At 46.6% G+C, this 19,992-nt stretch overlaps 1 protein-coding gene across 4 annotated transcripts in view; it reads left to right on the top strand.

Moving 5' to 3' along the window:
• Positions 1-1,564: 1,564 nt before the first annotated feature.
• Positions 1,565-19,992, top strand: part of arhgap27l (Rho GTPase activating protein 27, like) — a 186,665-nt gene continuing 168,237 nt past the window's right edge. For 3 of the 4 annotated variants that reach the window (XM_039740601.1, XM_039740600.1, XM_039740599.1), the window contains exon 1: positions 1,565-2,195. The gene's annotated coding sequence lies outside the window, so the exon portion shown is untranslated. The remainder of the gene's footprint in view (positions 2,196-19,992) is intronic. The other variant, XM_039740602.1, reaches the window with a different exon arrangement.

Raw genomic sequence — 19,992 nt, 5'->3', positions numbered from 1 at the left:
CTGCTCGTCCTCCTACTTCAGTGTACCAGAGAAACATCTGACACAAAGATCTAAAGACGCTGAGGCAGCAGGCTTTGTGAAGACCAACACTGGGGTCCTTCTCCAGACTTTCAGCCCTGGCTCTAGAGTGACGGTTAATGGCTAACCTGACCCCACCACTCCGACTTTACAAGTGCATCGTCTTCGGGACGTTTCACATTCAGAAGTCACTTTGATGGGTGGTGCTTTGCTCTCAGTGATGCAGAACAGTAACGGAAGCCGCTCACTCCGTGCAAAACCTGCTGCAGATCAGCTGATGCGATCCCCAGGAAGTCTGCAGAAACCTGCCGAGGGAGGTGGTCTGTCTGTGCAAAGAATGTGGGTCAGGGTGCTACAATAGCCACGCCAAGTGGGCGAGACCCCAGATCTAGTATATGATATGTGTCACATTCTACTTACTTATACCGGTATTAAAGTTCACCTGTCGAATATCTGCCCAAGTCTGAATGGAGTGTAGGACCTCTGATGAAGGACTTACTCGCTGTAGGGTGTGCGCCATTCTGTCTAGTTAAGCTTATTTAACCAGCCTGTTAATGACATTCTTAGACAGACAAAAAGAAAGGAAAGGCACTGAGATAGGTAGACAGAGTGAAAGGCACTATATAATAGAGAGATAGATAGATAGACCTGAAAGGCACTATATAATAGATAGATTGAAAAACGTGTAAGGCACTATATGATAGGTAGATAGATGCAAAAGGCACTATATAATTGATAGATCTGAAAGGCACTATATAATAGATAGTATCTTAATTTCTACACATGTTTTTGATGCGCCATCTATTGCCAATGCAAAAGGCATTCTGGGACAGACATGGGTTTCTGACTCTGTATTGGAAAATGTGATAGATATTTGCAATATATGTGCACTATATGATAGACAGATAGATAGATAGATAGATAGATAGAAAAGGCATTATATGACAGATACATAGACGTGAAAGGCACTATATAATAGAGAGATTGATAAACGTGTACGGCACTATATGATAGATAGATGTGAAAGGCACTATATAACAGATAGATAGACCTGAAAGGCACTATATAATAGATGGATAGTATCTTAATTTCTACAAATGTTTTTGATGCGTCATCTATTGCCAATAGAAAAGGCATTCTGGGACAGACATGGGTTTCTGACTCTGTATTGGAAAATGTGTGTTTACAACATATGAAAGGCACCATATAATAGATAGATGTGAAAGGCACTATATAATAAATAGATACAGTCGATAGGAAAGGCACTATAAGGTAGATTTGTGAAAAGCACTATATAATACATAGATAGATATGAACAGGACTATATAATACATAGATTTTTAAAAGACATTATATGACAAAGATTTTAGCATAACTGGCAGAAATAGATTGATATGAAAGGCACTATATAATAGATAGATTTGTGAAACACACTATATAATAGACAGATAGATATGAAAGGCACTACATAATTAATAGATAGATTTGTGAAAGGCGCTATATAATAGGCAGATACTCTCCTGTTATTGCCCCCCATAGCCAAACGCCACAGCGCCCTCTGCTGTTGCTCCACAGTTCCTTTTCCTGCAGTTCCAGTTAACTGACGACGAAGCGGGCGGTGGGATGCGGGTGCCAGTCGGCACTGGTGTGTCACCCTTCTGAAGCTGAGCTGCGAGCAGATCTGCTGTCTTCTCCGTCACTGCCACCGTTTATCCCGCTGCTGTGCCAACAGTGATGGACGAGGACGAGCTGCCGTCTGAGGGCACAGCGAGGAAGTCGCGCAGAATCTCAGGTCTGTGACTTTGTGCTCCGCGCCTCTGCACAGGAAACAAGCGCGTAGAGTGAAGGAGTGAAGAGAGAGAGAGAGAGAGACGGACGGACAGCGGCGCCCGCAGAGTGAAGCTGCCGCGCGGCGGGCAAGTCAGCACTGGCCGCCTTTTGGACACGCGCGCCGCCCTCCCTCGCGAATGCCTTTCTGCGCGCGTACGGACAGCTGCGTCTCCTCGACGGCTCTTGGGCTGCGGACACGCCGTTGGAAGGCATGGGGCTCGTGAGCGGGACGCGCCTGGAAAGTGGCGCCCGCTGAAGAAGAAGAAACGACGCCGTCGTTTTTGTTTTTTGTTTATTTTTTTTTTCGATTTCCACTCGACGCCAGCGTCTTCAGTGGAGCGCGACAGGTGAGCGGGTTAAGAAGGCGGGGGGCGGAGGGTGGGAGAAGTCGGGGGCGCCGCGGGCTCCGCAGTTTTAAGCGAAAGTCAACTTGTATCGCATTGAGCGGGCAGGCTGTGTGTTTGTGTGTTTGTACAAAGCAACGGGAACAGAAAGTTGGACTCTTTCACAGTAAGGAGTCACCGAAAAGGGGGGGAAAGACACGAAGATTTCGAAAGTGTGACTTGGGAGGGCAGAGGACAGACCGGCAGACACACGGGCAGACGTGCGACAAGAGAAGTAAAAAGTGACAGACAAGGAGATCTGCTGAAAAATGACTGGCAGGGAGAAAGAAAAAGATGAGGACAGAAAGACAGACAGACAGTTGAGTCAGGACCGATGGAGGGTGAAGAGGGGGACAGAGCCGGGCAGGCAGAAAGGTAACGTGAAGTCAGAGGAGGACGGGGATGGCGAGATGTGGACGGACGGACGGACGGATGGATACCGTAAGATCAAGGCGGGCACAAGCGTGAGGAGATCAGGGCAGAAAAGGAACTCGAAACAGAAAGACACCGCACCTGGCAGACACATGCAGGGTGTTTAGGACAAGAAATCAGAAGTCGCCATAGCTCAGTGGGCACCACGAATACCCCGCCGTCCAGGACTCGTGTTGTGTGTCACCTTGAGCGCATTGTGACACGGAGCACCTCGGCCGGGCTCGATTTCCTTTCTTGATGTGTTGAGACGTAGATGTGTGTGTGTGTGTTTGTTGGATCGTATAGGCTTATTTTTACATCATGCAATCAAGTAGAATAAGTCCGGATAGTTTCAGTACTTAGATTTCTGAACTAAAAAAATAAGACAAAGGTCCCTGAATACATTTAAACAATGCGGAATTTGCTCAAACTCAGTGGTTCCCAACCTTTTTTTTTGCCTCTCCAAATCATGATGTCCCCCACTTATTCTTATTATTACCCATTCAAAAAGTGAACCGCTACTCACGTGGAGGAAGCCTATAATGTCATTAATTTGGTTTAAACAAAGAACATGGAAACAAAAGAGAGAAAGGATAGTTGAAATACTGACAAATAAATCACTAAGAAATTGTAAAAAAAATAAATAAAAATGAAGTAATATGAAAATACAGCAAATACAGTTTTAAAAACATAATAAGAGTTGTGATATTCATAAATATAAAACAACTTTAACGACAGCTTTTTCTGTAATATTTTGATCATTTTAGTCAGTCAGTCATTATCCAACCCGCTATATCCTAACTACAGAGTCACGGGGGTCTGCTGGAGCCAATCCCAGCCAGCACAGGATGCAAGGCAGGAAACAAACCCCAGGCAGGGTGCCAGCCCACCACAGGGCACACACACCCACTAGAGTTAATTTAGGATTGCCAATGCACCTAACCTGCATGTCTTTGGACTGTGGGAGGAAACCCACGCAGACACGGGGAGAACAAGCAAACTCCACGCAGGGTGGAGCGAACCCGGGTCTCCTAACTGTGAGGCGGCAGCGCTACACACTGCGCCACCATGCTGCCTGGATCATTTGATATTTTTGTTATATTGCAAAATTTTATTATCATTGTTACAATTCATATTATTTTAATGGTAAAAACGATTTCTAAGTAGAAAAACACCCAGTAGAAAAAAAATAATATAATATAAAGTAATATGAAAATACAGCAAATTCAGTTTTGAAAACATATAATAAGAGACGTGATATTCATAAATGGCCGGCACGGTGGCGCAGTGGGTAGCGCTGCTGTCTCACAGTAAGGAGACCAGGGTTTGCTTCCCGGGTCCTCCCTGCGTGGAGTTTGCATGTTCTCCCCGTGTCTGCGTGGGTTTCCTCCCACAGTCCAAAGACATGCAGATTAGGTGGACTGGTGATTCTAAATTGTCTCGTGTGTGTGTGTGTGTGTGTGTGCCCTGTGGTGGGCTGGCACCCCGCCCGAGGTTTGTTTCCTGCCTTGCACCCTGGGATTGGTGCCAGCAGACCCCCGTGACCCTGTAGTTAGGATATAGCGGGTTGGATAATGGATGGACATTCATAAATATAAAATAACTTTGACAGCTTTTTCTGTAATATTTTGATCATTTTATATTTTTTGTTATACTGCAAAATTTTATTATCATTGTTACAATTCATATTATTTTAATGGTAAACACGATTTGTAATTAGACAAACCCAAGCCAGTTGTAAAATCCTAAATTGAAGGGTTCTTCAGCATCCCTTCTATGTTTATATAAATATATAAATGTCTCTGTAAAAAATAAAATTATTCATTATCATTTTTAATAATTTCTTATTTTTCATTTTAGAAATTGTATAATGTACCTAAATTCTCAAATTCCCCCCCTAAAAAATCAAATTGCGCCCCACGTTGGGAAATCCCTGCTCTTAACGTTTATTTCTATAGCGCATTTTAATACAAATAATGCAACCCAAAGAAAAAGTTGCAAAAAACAGAAATAGACAAGAAAACGACTGAATACATGAATGCACATGATTATAGATAAATCAGAGTCTAATTTATAGATTTGTTTTAAAGTCTCTGATGATGAATCTGATCGCTTGGTCAGAGAGGACAAAAAAATGAAACAAGTAAAAATAAATAAAAACTCCAGGGGTTTTTGTGACTTATTGCTTTTTAATATTAAAGTCCCGGAGGATGTTGTTTCCAGACTTGATTCTGGTGCCCATATGTTTAATTTATTTTTAAAAATATTTTTTAGATTAACGCTGTTATTAATTTCAGTCTCACGTATTTAGTTGACCACCTTGTTATGTCCTTGTTTCTCAATTTAATATTTCAATTCAGGAATATATTGTTTCACCGTACATTTTGGAGGAATTCAGTGGAGGAGTTTGGTTTATGCGCAGCCAGTATAATTTTAGAAGTGAACATTTTTCCCCCTGGGGTGTACAATGGCTGACCCTGCACTCTGACTCCTCTGAAATTAATAGGATTAATAGAGTCTTCCAAAAAGTGTATATAAAATGTGTGCTGGGTATGACTCTAGAGGGTTTCCATATGTATATTTCTATTTATGTATATAAGTGTTGATGTAACGCGTATTTGTTTTCCTTAACGTGCTTGTTAGCGCTTGGCTGCCTGGTCACTCGGGTTTGACTGGAATATGACCCACTCGTGTTTAGGCCCTGCTGTCATTTGTGCCAATGCCTGCCGTTTGTTTGTCACTCGGTATTTTTAAAAGGTTTATGTTTAGACGCTCTTAACTGCTTACACGCTAGAAAGGGAAAATCTCTCAGGTTTCTTTCTTTAGCCGATGCGTTCTTCTCAAGTGATGTTTAAATCATAAGAGCGTCGTTAGTGAGTTATTTCCATATTGTGCCGCTGAGGCCTGCGCAGATCAAGTGACATGTGTGCGGTCAGACTGTGAGTCAGTGGTGAGGATCACGGTTGACGGTTTTGCGCCTTACAGTTCGCTCCCGGAGCCACTTGAACCTTCATCTCTGGCACGTCATTGTCAGTGTGATTCTGCACAGCGCCTTCCTAAATATGAAACGATCCTCTCTGTGTTTCTGAAACTGAGTGCTGGCAGTTAAAGTGATGCACTTGTGAGTTTGTGAGGCAGATTTAATAGATGTGCTTTGGCGCAGTGGGTAGCGCTGCCACCTCACAGTTAGGAGACCCGGGTTCACTTCCCGGGTCCTCCCTGCGTGGAGTTTGCATCTTCTCCCCGTGTCTGCGTGGGTTTCCTCCAGGGCTGTAGAGTCGGTAGATAAATGCTCCGACTCCGACTCCACAGCCCTGGTTTCCTCCCACAGTCCAAAGACATGCAGATTTGGGGCATTGACAATCCTAAATTATCCCTGGTGTGTGGGTGTGTGTGCCCTGCCTGGGGTTTGTTTCCTGCCTTGCGCCCTGTATTGGCTGGGATTGGCTCCAGCAGACCTCCGTGTCCCTGTAGTTAGGATATATGTCTGACTGACTGACTGGCTTGTTCTTTGGGGGGCTGGGGGGGGCCACTTCACACACACACAATGCATGCAAGCATCCACTCAGCCTGCTTACGCTAATTTAGGCTCACAGACTGGCAAAGCCTAACCGGGCAGCACTGCTGGGCACTCCGTTGGATTGTGGCCTCACACACAGCAAGTTAATGTCATCTGTACTTTCATAACTGAGTCCTAACAACACCAACTATAATGAGCTGGGAGTCGGTCACTTTGTGAATTTCTTTATTTTTTCTGTCAGAATCTTAGCATTTCAATAATCTCATTGCACTATTTCGGGATTCCAGGTGATGTTCCTTTAATTATTCCGCTCCACACTTCCTTTCTCTGGTGGCCCTGAGGCTATAGGGATCTGTTGCCAGTTTGAATCCCATAAAATGCCAGCAGTGATTCCACTCCATCGGGCCCCTGAGTGAGGCCTTTAACCTGAAGTTGCTCGGTCCTGGGCATGGCGTTAATCTTCAAGCAGGTCCTCCAACTTACAGGGGAAAAACATGGGGGCTGGTGGCAGGATTGGCACTCCAGCCACCATAAAAAGGCACACGCTGCTCCAGTGTTGTGCTGAAGTGTCATCCGCTGCACTCGGGTCCCGATTTGTGTGGTGGGTGCGCCGCACCGTGTTATCAGCGCCTGCTGCCATCTGCTGTTTATTCGTTATTTCTGCATCTGGTGATTCTCATGTTTGTCTGAGAGTCTTTAACTGGTCTTAATGGTAATCAGTGGAAGCCAGCGACTTGGGCCGTGTTTAGTTATTTATGAGACCAGACACACCATAGCTGGTTATGATTTTGCACTTTGGTAGGGAAACCTCATGAGCCCAAAGAGAACGTGCAAATCCCACCAAGAATTGACTTCATTGTAAAAAAAAAATACTGATGAATGAATTGTATGGGGTGGCACGGTGGCGCAGTGGGTAGTGCTGCTGCCTGGCTGTAAGGAGGAGACCTGGGTTTGTTTCCCAGGTCCTCCCTGCGTGGAGTTTGCATGTTCTCCCTGTGTCTGCGTGGGTTTCCTCCTACAGTCCAAAGACATGCAGGTTAGGTGCACTGGCGATCCTAACTTGTGCTTGGTGTGTGCCCTGCGGTGGGCTGGCACCCTGCCCTGGATTTGTTCCTGCCTTCCAGCATGTGCTGGCTGGGATTGGCTCCAGCAGACCCCCGAGACCCTGTAGTTAGGATATAGCGGGTTGGATGATGGATGGATGGATGGATTGTATGCAGATGCTAAAAATGGTAACCAATGAGACCTTCTTAATAACACCACTACAGGTATGGCCAAAAGTTTACAGAATGACACACATCTTAATTTTCACAACGTTTGCTGCCTCAGTTTTTATGATGGAAATTTGCGTCAACTCCACAATGTTCTGACGAGTCATCAGATGAATTGAAGTGCAAAGTTGGTCTTTGCCATGAAAATGAACTTCACCCCAAAAATCCACTGCATGTCAGCCCTGCCACCAAAGGACCTGCTGATGTGACTTCAGTGATCCTCACGTTCACACGGGTGAGAGTGTCGACAAGGACAAGGCTGGAGGTCACTCTGTCACGCTGATGGAGTCACAATAGAGAGGTGAAGAAGGCGTCAGGGCACCCAAGAAAGTCCAGCAAGCGTCAGGAGCGTCTCCTAAAGTGGATTCAGCTGTGGGCATCACGAGGAGTGGCAGCAGGCAGGAGTGAGTGAAGTGAAGACTTTTGGAGGATGGCCTGGTGGGTGTCAAGTAGGGCAGCATAGAAGACAAGAAAAACATCAGGGACAGACTGACATTCTGGGCTTGGACTGCTGGGGTCAAGTCATCACAGTTTGACATCCGTGGCAGAGCGACGGGCGCTGAGCAGACTCTTGTCAATCATGGAGAATCCACTGAATAGGATCATCTCCAGACAGAGGAGCAGCTTCAGAGACAAACTGAGGAGACCCCACACTATGCGACTCGGGGGGTAAACGTTAACATTATACAAAGTTATTGTCTGTTATACCTGCATTGTTATCACTCTTTAATTTAATATTGTTATTATCAGTATGCTGCTGCTGGATTATGGGAATTTATTAAGTATCTATCTATTTATCTATCTATCTATCTATCATATAGTGCCTTTCACTCTATCTATCTATCATATAGTGCCTTTCACTCTATCTATCTATCTATCTATCTATCTATCTATCTATCTATCTATCTATCTATCTATCTATCTATCTATCTAAGTCATTGTCTCTGATGAATCCCATTTCTGATTGATTGGGGAATCCGGAAAAAAGAAAAGGTGAGTGGCGCTACCATCAGTCCTGTGTCAGGCCAACAGTAAAGCATCCTGAGACCATTCGTGTCTCGTGGGGTTGCTTCTCACTCACAATTTGCTCCAAGAACACAGCCATGAGGAAAAAATGGGACCGAAACCGAGAGCATCTTCTACCAACCATCCAAGAACAGTTTGGAGACCAACATGACGGAGCACCGGGCCACAAGGCAACAAGTGAGAGGTGAGTGGCATCAAAATTTGGGATTCATGGCCAGGAAGCTCCCCAGATCTTTAATCCCATTGAGAGGCGGGTGGACAAACAAAAACCCACCAATTCTGATTCTGCAAGAATGGGCAGCTGCCATCAGTCAGGATTTGGCCCAGAAGTTGATTGCCAGCCTGCCAGGGTGAATTGCAGAGGTCTTGACAAGGAAAGAAGGGCCAACACTGCAAATATGGACTCTGTGCATAAACTTCATGTCACTGTCAATTAAAGCCTTTGAAACTTGTGAACTGCTTGTCATTCTACTTCAGTGGACCAGAGAAACATCGGACACAAAGATCTAAAAACACTGAAGGAGTAAACTTTGTGAAAACCAAACTTTTGGGCATGACTGTACAGTAGGACACAAAAAAAAAAGTCCCACGGTTCCAGGTGAGGGGTCACCCGCTGCACTCGGGTCCCAGTCCGGGTGGTTTGTTGTGTGTGTGGCGTGCGCGTCAATGCCCTGAACAACTGGCGCCTGCGCCCACCCTCTCTCTCTTTCTCTCCCTGCACGTTTTTCTGAACTCGGCTATTTCGTTTTTCTTGGCCGCATTTGGTGTAAGATGGGAACAAACCTACCACAGGACAATAAATAGTCTTGTCAGAGAAGACCCTCAGGCACACACACTCGCTCCCACTTTTTCATACTGGGCTCATTACGAGTTGATGGTAACATTGCTGGGATTTAAAAACCAGAGTACAGAGAAAAAAGTGAACGTGACACAAGTGACATGTGCAGACTTCATGGTGGCAGTGGGAGGTGCTGACGGGCAGCAACGCTAACCAATTGCACCAAATACATTACGCAACTCGTTTGTGCTCGGGACCCTTCCGTCTTTCCAGTGATGGTCTTCTCCGGTTCGCGGTGTTCCCAGTATTAACAGAGACATCCATTAAAGGCAGAGACGCGCCTCCACTTCAGAAATTGGTTGCAGTTTGAAATAGAAGCCACTGTAGTTTTTTGAGGCCGAGTTTGGAAAAGATTTCAGAAAACCGGACCAGTTCAAGCCCACCGAGGCAGCCCTTGTGCGATTTGCTTTAGGCTTTACAAGAAACAAATTGGTGTCGTTGACGGATTGGTTTTCTAAAATTGTCCCCTCGTTTTACTCTAAAGTGAGAGTGAGGCTTTGACCTTCCCTTTTCTTGTTTGTGTCCACTGTAGCCCTCTTTGGACCAGGGGTCTCCAACACGTCACTCGTGAGCTACCGGTATCTCCAAGTAGCTCGCCAAAGGGTTAATGAATCCTACATAAATCTGAAAACTTGATTTGTCAAAATAGGGCTGGGCGATCTTTTCACGATCCTTTTAACACAAAATCACGAGCCACAATCTGAATTGCCGTCTCTCTTTTCAAGGTGACAGACACTTCAGAGGATATCTGGTGTGGAGCCGACCCGGACACAGACAGGCGGACATGTTGTTTCTCAACCACCACACGTTTATTTACAATGGTCACACAGACCCAATTCAGTGCACAATCCCCAAATACTCAGTCCTGGCCACAAATGCCTCTCTTCGGGCCGCCTACACACCTCCTCTGTGCTTTGTCCTGCCTCCTCCCGAGTCCAGCCCTGAATGAATGGAGACGGCCCCTTTTATACAGTCCCCGGATGAGCACCAGGTGTTCCCGGCATTCCTCGCTTGGCCACGCCCCAGCGTGGCGGAAGTGCCGACTGTCCTCCCGGCAGCTCCCCGGGTGTCTCCCAAAGTCTTCCTGGTGTGGCGGAAGTGCTGGGGCAACAGGTCCCCAAGGCACTGGGGCGCCTCCTGGCGGTGAGCACGAGCCCCTACAGGGTGGGGCTTCCATGCCCTGTACTCGTGGCCCCCCAAAGCAACCAGGAAGGCAGCCCCCACGTGGTCCCAGATGGGCGCACGCCCACTTCCGTTCCCGGCTGGGTCATCGCACCTGGCATCCACGACACTGGACTACAACTCAACAAGACCTAAGTGACACTTTATTTTAAATATCAAACAAAGTTGAACTCAATTGTTCTCTCGTTCGCTAGTCCTCCTGTCCACCACACTATTTGGTCGCTTATTCCAAGTGTCTTTGTGTAAAGAAAAACTTCCTAAAGTTTGTGTGAAATTTCCTCTTCACAAGTTTCCAGATGTGTCCCGGTGTTCTTCATGACCTCATTTTAAAGTCACCATCTGATCCACTGCACTCATTCACTTCATAAACACTTCAGTCAGGTCTCCTCTTCATCACTGTGAAGGCTCAGCTCTTTTAATCTTTCCTCCTAACTCATCCCCTGTAGCCCTCTAATCAGCCTGGTCGCTCTTCTCTGGACCTTCTCTTGTGCTGCTGTGTCTTTATGGAGACCAAAACTGCGCTCAGGACTCCAGATGAGGCCTCACCAGTGTGTTATAAAGACTTGAGCAGAACCTCCAGTGACTTGTACTGCACACGTCAAGGTGCTATATAACCTGACAGTCTGTTAGCCTTCTTAATGGTTTCTGAACACTGTCGGGAGTCGATAGCTTAGAGTCCACTACGACTCCTCAGTCCTTCTCATAAGATGATCTTTCAATTTTCAGACCCCCATTGTGTATTCAAACCTCACATTTTTACTTCCTTTCTGTAATTCTTTACATTTACTGACATTAAATTTCATCGTCCACAAATCTGCCCAAGCCTGTCTGCTGTCCAAGTCCTTCTGTGATGATATAATGGACTCCAAATTATCTGCCAATCCACCTATCTTGGTATCATCTGCAAACGTCACCAGCTTGTTCCTTATATTCCTCTTTAAATCCATCCATCCAGTATCCAACCCGCTATATCCTAACTACAGGGTCACGGGGGTCTGCTGGAGCCAATCCCAGCCAACACAGGGCACAAGGCAGGAATCAAACCCCGGGCAGGGCGCCATCCCACCGCAGGGCCAGGCCCGCCGCCATAAATATTTGGGCCCCTCTGCCTCCCCACATGTCAGAAAAAATCAAGCGTGAAGAGGCCCCCTTCCATTAGAGCCCCGGACCAGAGTCCCGTTTGTCCCCCCCTGGCAGCGGGCCTGGCAGGGCGCACACACACCCACCAATCACACACTAGGGACAATTTAGACAATGCACTTAACCTGCATGTCTTTGGACTGTGGGAGGAAACCCACGCAGACACGGGGAGAACATGCAAACTCCACGCAGGGAGGACCCGGGCAGAAAACCCAGGTCTCCTAACTGTGAGGCAGCAGCGTTACCCACTGCGCCACCGTGCCGCCCCCTCGCTAAATCATTTCTTTATATTAAAAATAGCAGCAGCCCCTGTACTGCCCCCTGCTGGTCACCACTCTTAACATCACCCAATCCTGATGAGGTTCCTCACACCATCACCCTCTGTGTCTGAGCCAATTCTGCACCACCTACACCCCACACCCTGTTCTGCCACTTCTTTTAGTTTGATGCCCACCTCTCAGGTGGCACCTTATGAAATGCTTTCTGAAAGTCCACATCAATCATCTCCTCTGCTCCACTCCGGTCGTATCTTTTTGTTGCCTCCTCCTAAAATTCCAGCCTGTTAGTAAAACACGACCTCCCTCTTCTGACCCCACGCTTACTGTCCATTCAAATTCCTGTCCTTGCCAGTTGTTGCTCAATCTTCTCCTTAAGAATTCCTTCCATTAATGTTGCTGTGCTGCACGTTAAGCTTACTGGCCTGCAGTTGCTCTGATCTGCCCGGTCACCCTTTTTATATAATGAGATGATATTTGCCGTTTTCCAGTCCTTCAGAATCTCTCCAGTGCGCCTTTTGACACCATTCATGTTTTAACTCAGTAGTGTGAGATTCACTAGAAAATGTGCACAGACACTCGGACCCTCACCACCAGAACGTGTCACAGTTTCCCCCCCAACACTCGTGGACCGGTCTGATATCTGATGTTCGTGTTCTGCTCTGCGGTGTTGCGCACGTTTGCACATTTGACTCACACGCTCCTTGTTATATCGTACGTGTCTTTATGTTACGTGGCGGGGATTCTTCGTTGTCCTGTGTTCTGTGTGGCACCAATGGTCCTGGAGGAACGTTTGTTTCGTTTCACTGTATCCCGCACTACTGTATATGGATGAAATGACAATAAATACTCTTGAATCTTGAACATACAAAATGCACTTGCAGGTGAGCTAAATATTGTGATGTTTTAATGCAAAATGTGAGCTGTGGACCCCAGCATTTGGTAAACGTTCAGGCAAAGCGAGCGTATTCAGTCTGTTTGGGTTGAAATTAGCTACGAGAATAAACGTTAGAAAAACGTGAGGAGCTCTCGGCCGTTTTCATTTTGTAAAAGTAGCTCTCAGGGGAAGAAAGGTCGGAGAGACCCCTGGTATAGACGGCCCCCATTTAGATGGCGGCTTCAGCAATGCCAGAAGGACTGGTGTGGCGTACGGTTTAGTGCTCTTGATAGAAGTACCAACTGCACCGTGCCCAGTTCTCCTGAGCCGCGGTGGAAGACGTTTCCCTCCTGTTCTTGAGCACCGAGTCATACGCTGTCTGCCTCATCCACCCATTTCTTCCTGTCTCGCTGTCTCGTTCATTGTTGTGGCACGGCCTCCCGAGAGAGGAATTTGCTGTGTTGTGTTATTTTGCCGTCGTGGTGTTCGGACTCTTTTCCCCGCTGTGATGGCATCAGCAATGTAAGGGTTAACCTGAGGTGTCCGGGTGTGCCAAACGAATTGCAGCTGTTAAAGCACAACGTTTGTATTTGAAGGTATCGGGCCCACGCGGGGAGGCTTCACCAAAGAGTCTGATGGAAACCGATTTCCTTATTTACAGAGTAGGTGAGTGAGATTAGAGCCGCTCAATTGTTCCTCCATGTGTGTGCTGCCGCTGCGTTTCCTGCCTTACGTTTCAAGGCTCTGCCAATGGCTTTCATCTGAGGGTCTTCGCTTCCAGTCAGCGTGTGATACACTTGAGCTCACTTACGTCTAAATGGATACGCGAAAGAACGCCGTGGTGTCAACTAATGAGTCTTCATGCATACGGTAGCTAAAAAAAAAAAAACGCCCTCCGTCCTAAAGTGGTTTGAAAATCCGCGAGAATGCGGTGCCAAGTTGAAAGGCTTTAACTCTCTCAGGGCTGATGTTGACTTTTGTCGAAATTCAGGGGTAGAGGACGGTAATCGGCTGTAAACTGCAAAAAAATTCGCCCTTACTTTTTAGTTCGACTCTATTTGCTTAAAGGAAAGTTACGAAGCTTTGTTGATTTGACCTCATGAGTAGTGAAGAGCAAACATCCTCTGAAATGGCATCAACATCTGGCGAGACCAACGCGAATATGCGAAGCAAAATACTCCATGGACGTTTTACGTATTATTACCGAATCGCACTCTGACTTTTCAGACTCCGAGTTTGATGCAAGTGATCAGGAGATGAATATTGAAAACAAAAGTGAGGTACCAGCATCAGCCTATTGGTTCCCAGCTGGTCGTGGTGATGGACATGTTCGTTTAGCTGATATGCTTACAGCAGCATTCGCCTAGGAGGACCACAAATTATAATGACAAGAAATACAAACCATATTGTGTCACACTGTGACTGCCACCGTAGCCCACCTGCTGTGCAAAAACAGAGAGGTAGTCGACCCGCCATGCATTCCTGCTGGCCATCGAGTTGCCCCTGTGCAGTCACTGCTGCCAGAGATGCCGAACAGGCGCCAACAGCAGCCACAGCACGTAGCGACAGACGTTTCATGTTGATTTATGTGTGAAACCAATGCATTGTGTGCTTTTCAGAAAACGGAGTTTTTTGGAAAAAATATTCAGCCCTCAACGAGTTAACGTCAGCTTTTACCATACAGCGTGCTAATATGGAGGATTTTCTTTGCTCTTCTGCCTTTCCAACTCACCTTTATTTACTACTAGCTGTCCCCCGCGTAGTGAAACAGGACAAACTTTAAAATTCAATGGGAAAAAAAAAATGAGAAGAATTTCTATTGATAGCGTTCCTACCCGAGGGCCTCTTGATATTCAATAGTTTTGGTTTTGCTGTCAGGGCCGAGAATGTAGCTGTGATCTCTTTGCCAAAAATGTAAAAAGTTGGCAAGGTGGGTACACTCTGACATCAAACATTGGCACTGTATCTGATCGTGTTCAGCTCTGACGTGGGGTTTAGAGCCCATGACTGTGATATCTGCGCCAGTGAGCGGGTACCCTCTAAATAAAACACACGTAGCTCAGATCTCTCAAAAACGTCAAACGTTACTCCTTAACAATCTCTAGATGATAATGTGTGCAGGTTTGGTCTCCAGGCTACATAACGTACATAGCAGCACTAGAGAAGGTCCAGAGAAGAGCGACTGCGCTGATTGAGGGACAACATGGGATGAGTGATGAGGAAAGATTAAAAGAGAGATGAAGAGGAGACCTGACTGAAGTGTTTAAAACGATGAAGGGAATGAGTGCAGTGGATCAGATGGTGACTTTAAAATGGGAAGAAATTGAAAGTACGCCTCACGAGAAGGACTTAGGAGTTGTGGTGGACTCTACACTATCAACTGCCAGAAGCCATTAAGAAGGCTAACAGAGTGTCAGGTAATATAGCGCCTTGACGTGTGGAGTACAAGTCACAGGAGGTTCTGCTCAGGCTTTATAACACACTGGTGAGGCCTCATCTGGAGTACGGGGTGCAGTTTGGGTCTCCATAAAGACACAGCAGCACAAGAGAAGGTCCAGAGAAGAGCAACTGGGCTGATTCAGGGATACAGGGGATGAGTTAGGAGGAAAGATGAAAAGAGCTGAGCCTTTAGAGTGATGAAGAGGAGACCTGACTGAAGTGTTTAAAATGATGAAGGGCATTAGTCCAGTGGATCAGACGGTGACTTTAAAATGAGTTCATCAAGAACATGGGGACACAGTTGAAAACTTGTGAAGGGGAAATTTTCCGTTTTTCTTTACGCAAAGAACGATAGACACTTGGAATAAGCAACCAAGTAGTGTGGTGGACAGGAGGACTTTAGGGACTTTCAGAACTCGACTTGATGTTTTTTTGGAAAAAATAAGTGGCGCAGTCTGGTGAACTTTGTTGGGCTGAATGGCCTGTTCTCGTCTCAAGTGTTCCAATGCGCTAATGTCTGCTAGACAAATAGGTATTGCTAGCTAAGTGGCGGCGAGGTACGCTCCAACATGTGGCGAGAGGTAGAGCGACTGGAATGGAGGCTGGGCGCATGAGTGAGGAGGGAAACCCAACCCGGCCCACAGCCTTTCTGTCGGAATTTGCACAAATACTGTAAACTGGTGCCGTAACCAAACTGTGATGCTTAGCACGGTGAGCCTGGGACTCGTGAATCAGACCTGCCAGCAGGCTCACTCACTCCTCTGCACGGCCACACAGCCCGGTGAGTTCCACCTTCCATTCACTTGTACAACATCAGTTATAAATACAAGGGAGATTCACTCGAACGAGACCCCGAATATTCTGATGTATCTCCCGTTAGGATGAAGCCATCTGAACCAAAGCAAATCCGCTCCATACCTTGACGTTTGTGTAATCGATTGCATGACATGCGATGCTGGAAGTGGTTTCCGTTTTCTCCAGGACACATTTCGACGGGGTGCTCCACATTCCTGAACTTATCAGCAAATTTCACACAAACATTAGGAAGTTTTTCTTTACACAAAGAGCGATAGGCACTTGGAATAAGCGACCAAGTAGTGTGGTGGACAGGAGGACTTTTGGGGTCTTTCAGCACTCGACTTGACATCTCGGAGTTAGCAGCAATTTCACGTTGGACGTTTTCCTTCTAATCTTCCACAGTGTTGTTCCGAAAGACTTTTTCTGTGAGCAGACCCCAAAGGAAGACGTCCGGTGGTGTCAGATCCGGTGACCATGGAGGCCAAAGCCCCTTTGAAATGACCCTGTTGTCCTCACCGATGTGTGACAAGTTGCTCCATCTTGCAGGAAGTCACCTTCTGTTAACTCGCAATCATCCAGTTGATTCTGGCATCGCTTAAATGAATTGGTGACCCAGTAGGTTCGCCCCATGAAGACAATGCGCTGCTCAGTACTGTAGACCACCATCCTGACTGAGTGAAGGGGTACGGACGGGAGGTACCCAGAAGTTGCAAATGGAGGTTAACTGGCTGTCTGGCGCCTACCTCATCTCTGCAGCACAGGGGCATCCCGACTTGAGCGAAGCTCCATATACTGAGGAGCACATCGCACGTTGTTTCGTTCAGATTACTTCGTCCTAGCGAGAGTTATCGCAGAATATTCGGGGCCTCTTTTGAGTGAATCTCCCTGTACAATACAATACAATTTATTTTTGTGAAGCCCAAAATCACACAAGAAGTGCCACAATGGACTTTAACAGGCCCTGCCTTCCCTCTTGCCAGCCCCCCAAAGCCTTGACTCTCTAAGAAGACAAAGGAAAAACTCCTTTAAAAAAAAAAAACACTTGTAGGGAAAAAAATGGAAGAAACCTCTGCAAAGGCAAGACCCCTTAAAAAGAGAGTCCCCTTTCCAGGTAGGTTGGGCATGCACTGCGTGTCAAAAAGAAAAAGGGGGACAATATAAGACACTACACAGAACAGAACAAATCCTCGATACAGTACAAGAAATACAAAATGTACAAGTACGGAGCAGAATTTAACAGTAGATGATATCCCATAATATGATCTGGATTAGTTTAGGGTCCTGGAGACGTCAGCCATAAAGCCGCCTCTCCCTATTGGCCATTCCACAGCTGAAACAGTGCAGGGCCAGCCAATCGGATGAAAGGATCCTGCAGTCCTCCATCAGGGATGACTTTACCTTAGGCAGGCAGAACAACTGGGCAGGTGGGCCGTGGCACCGAGTGCCACATTTGAGTACCAAGAAGAGAAACAGAACAGGTGAGGGTCAGTAACAAATTCTAACAATCATGTTACTTATGTTTTAGTAGAAGGGATCTGTGCTGGCAATCGGATCCTGTAAACGGCAGGAGTGACTCTACTCCGTTGGGCCCTTGAGCAAAGACCCTTAAATATCAGAAGAAACTCCCTCATTAACTCAGAGAGGACATGGAAATCCCACAAAGAAAGGATGCCATTCTGACAAATGCAGAATAATGAACTGTCAGCAAATAAAAGTGTTCACATTAATAGCATTAACTGCCCGACAGTCATCAAGGTCCTCCTTTAATAATAATTCTGTTTTAAAGAGATTTCAGTTCTCTAATAATGGATTTGGTCATCTTTCACAGTAACAGTCTGTTTTGTGTGTCACTTTTTCAAGTGACCTTAAACACACAAAAACTGAAGCAGACTTCTTCATGTTCTTCCGTTTTTGTTTTTCTGGCATTGACCTAACTGATCGTTATCTGGAGTTGAGAATGTCTAATTGCGCGCTGATCATTTTCTTTTTCATGACAGTCACGTTCCCCTGGCCAAGGCACTGGATGGTAAACTTCAAGCCTGATGGTTCAGTGAGCACCGCTGACCTTTCTGTGACGCCTGCCGGCTCTTGGGTGTGGAAGGCAGTGTGCTGTCCCCTGTGTGATGACTTTATAGTGTGCACTGCAAGGCTTCACTTGCCTTCAGATCATCCGGTATGTTGTCCTGGGTCTGCCCCTCCATTTTTTTTTGTTTTTGTTAATTAAAACACGTCAGGTACAACCCTAGAGAGACAGAGAGGCAGGTTGACAGATGTGTCCTGGGTGTCTCTCTCTAAGTCACCTCAGTCGGCTCCTCTTGATCTCAAGAAGTATCACGTCTGTCATGAAGAGTCAGCACGGCACCCCAGAGCAGAAACCTCATTTTGGCTCCTTGTACTTACAATTCCATTCTTTCAGTCAATGAACATACGCCATATTGCCAAAAGTAATGAGACCCCCCTGCCAGCTCATTGAATTCTGGTGTTCCAGTCACTTCCACAGCCACAGGTGTATAACATCGAACACCTCGGCATGCAGACTGCTGGCTCCTACAAACATTTGTGACAGAATGGGTGGCTCTCAGGAGATCAGTGACTTCAAGCCTGGTACAGTGACAGGATGCCACCTGTGCCATTCGTGTCATTTCCTGGTTACTAAATATTCCACAGTCAGGTGTTAGTGGTGTTATAACAAAGTGGAAGCGATTGGGAACAGCAGCAACTCAGCTACTAAGTGGTAGGCCACATCAAAACACAGAGAGGGGACAACGCATTCTGAGGTGGGCAGACGTCGCCAACTTTCTGCAGAGTCGATAGCTACAGACCTCCAAAAGCTCAAGAACAGTGCAGCCTAGAGAGGGCTTCAGGGAATGAATGGGTCTCCATGGCCGAGCAGCCGCAGCCAAGCCTGACATCACCAAGTGCAATGCAAAGCGTCTGATGCAGTGGTGTAAAGCCCACCACACCGCCACTGGACTCGAGAGCAGTGCAGATGTGTTCTCTGAGTCTGGCCAGGAGAATGGGACTCGTCTGACTGCACTGTGCCAAGTGTAAATTTTGGTGGAGGGGAAATTATGGTGTGGGGTTAGGACTTGGCCCATTAGATCCAGTGAAAGGAACTCTTAATGCTTCAGCATACTAAGCCATTTTGGACTTTGTGGGAACAGTCTATGGGATGGCAACATGACTGCACACACACACCAGGGCACACAGCAAGGTCTATAAAGAAATGGAGGAGCGAGTTTGGTGTGGCTGCACAGAGCCCTGACCTCACCTTTAGGATAAATCTGAGCGGAGACTGCGAGCGAGCAAAGCCTTCTCATCCAACATCAGCGCCTGACCTCACCAATGCTCTCCTGGTCACACATCCCCATAAAGACACTCACTCCTACATCTTGTCGAAAGCCTTCCCAGAAGAGCTGAAGCTGTTAAGAGCTGCAAAGGGTGGGCCGACTCCATATTACACCCTGTGGGTTAAGAAGGGGATGTCATTACATTTCATGTGTGGGTAAAGGCAGGTGTCCCGATACTTTTGGCAATAGAGTGTAGGTGACGGTGGGGATGTTGCCTGACTGCTAAATCAAAAGCTTTGTCCGCAGAATGAGCTCCCACCTCACCACCTCGGTCCAATACAACATTCACAAAACTTTCGCTATTCCACCAATTCATTAGTCAACCTCATGGCCACCTCGACCCTCACTTGTGAACAAGACTCCAGTGCTGACTCCAAATTCTGGAGGGCCTGATTCTGATCTTGTGAACGTGCCAGAGTTCACCATATAACAAGTCCAAGAGGACAACATTGTTCATAAACAGCAGAGATGCCGTTTTAAGGCTACAAAAATGTATGTTCTCCAAAACATGGCTGTCAGGTTCAGCTCTCAGCTTTTTTTTGCGGCCCTTGGCCAAAGTGAGAATGTCGCACCCAGACCAGGCAGTTGCAATGCATATATGACTACAGATTGCAGAACGATGCGGTGCAGTAAT

Source organism: Polypterus senegalus, chromosome 17, assembly GCF_016835505.1.
Source record: "Polypterus senegalus isolate Bchr_013 chromosome 17, ASM1683550v1, whole genome shotgun sequence".
Classification (NCBI taxonomy): domain Eukaryota; kingdom Metazoa; phylum Chordata; class Cladistia; order Polypteriformes; family Polypteridae; genus Polypterus; species Polypterus senegalus.
The sequence above is the reverse complement of the archived record's forward strand: the minus strand, read 5'-3'. Positions and strand labels throughout refer to the sequence as shown.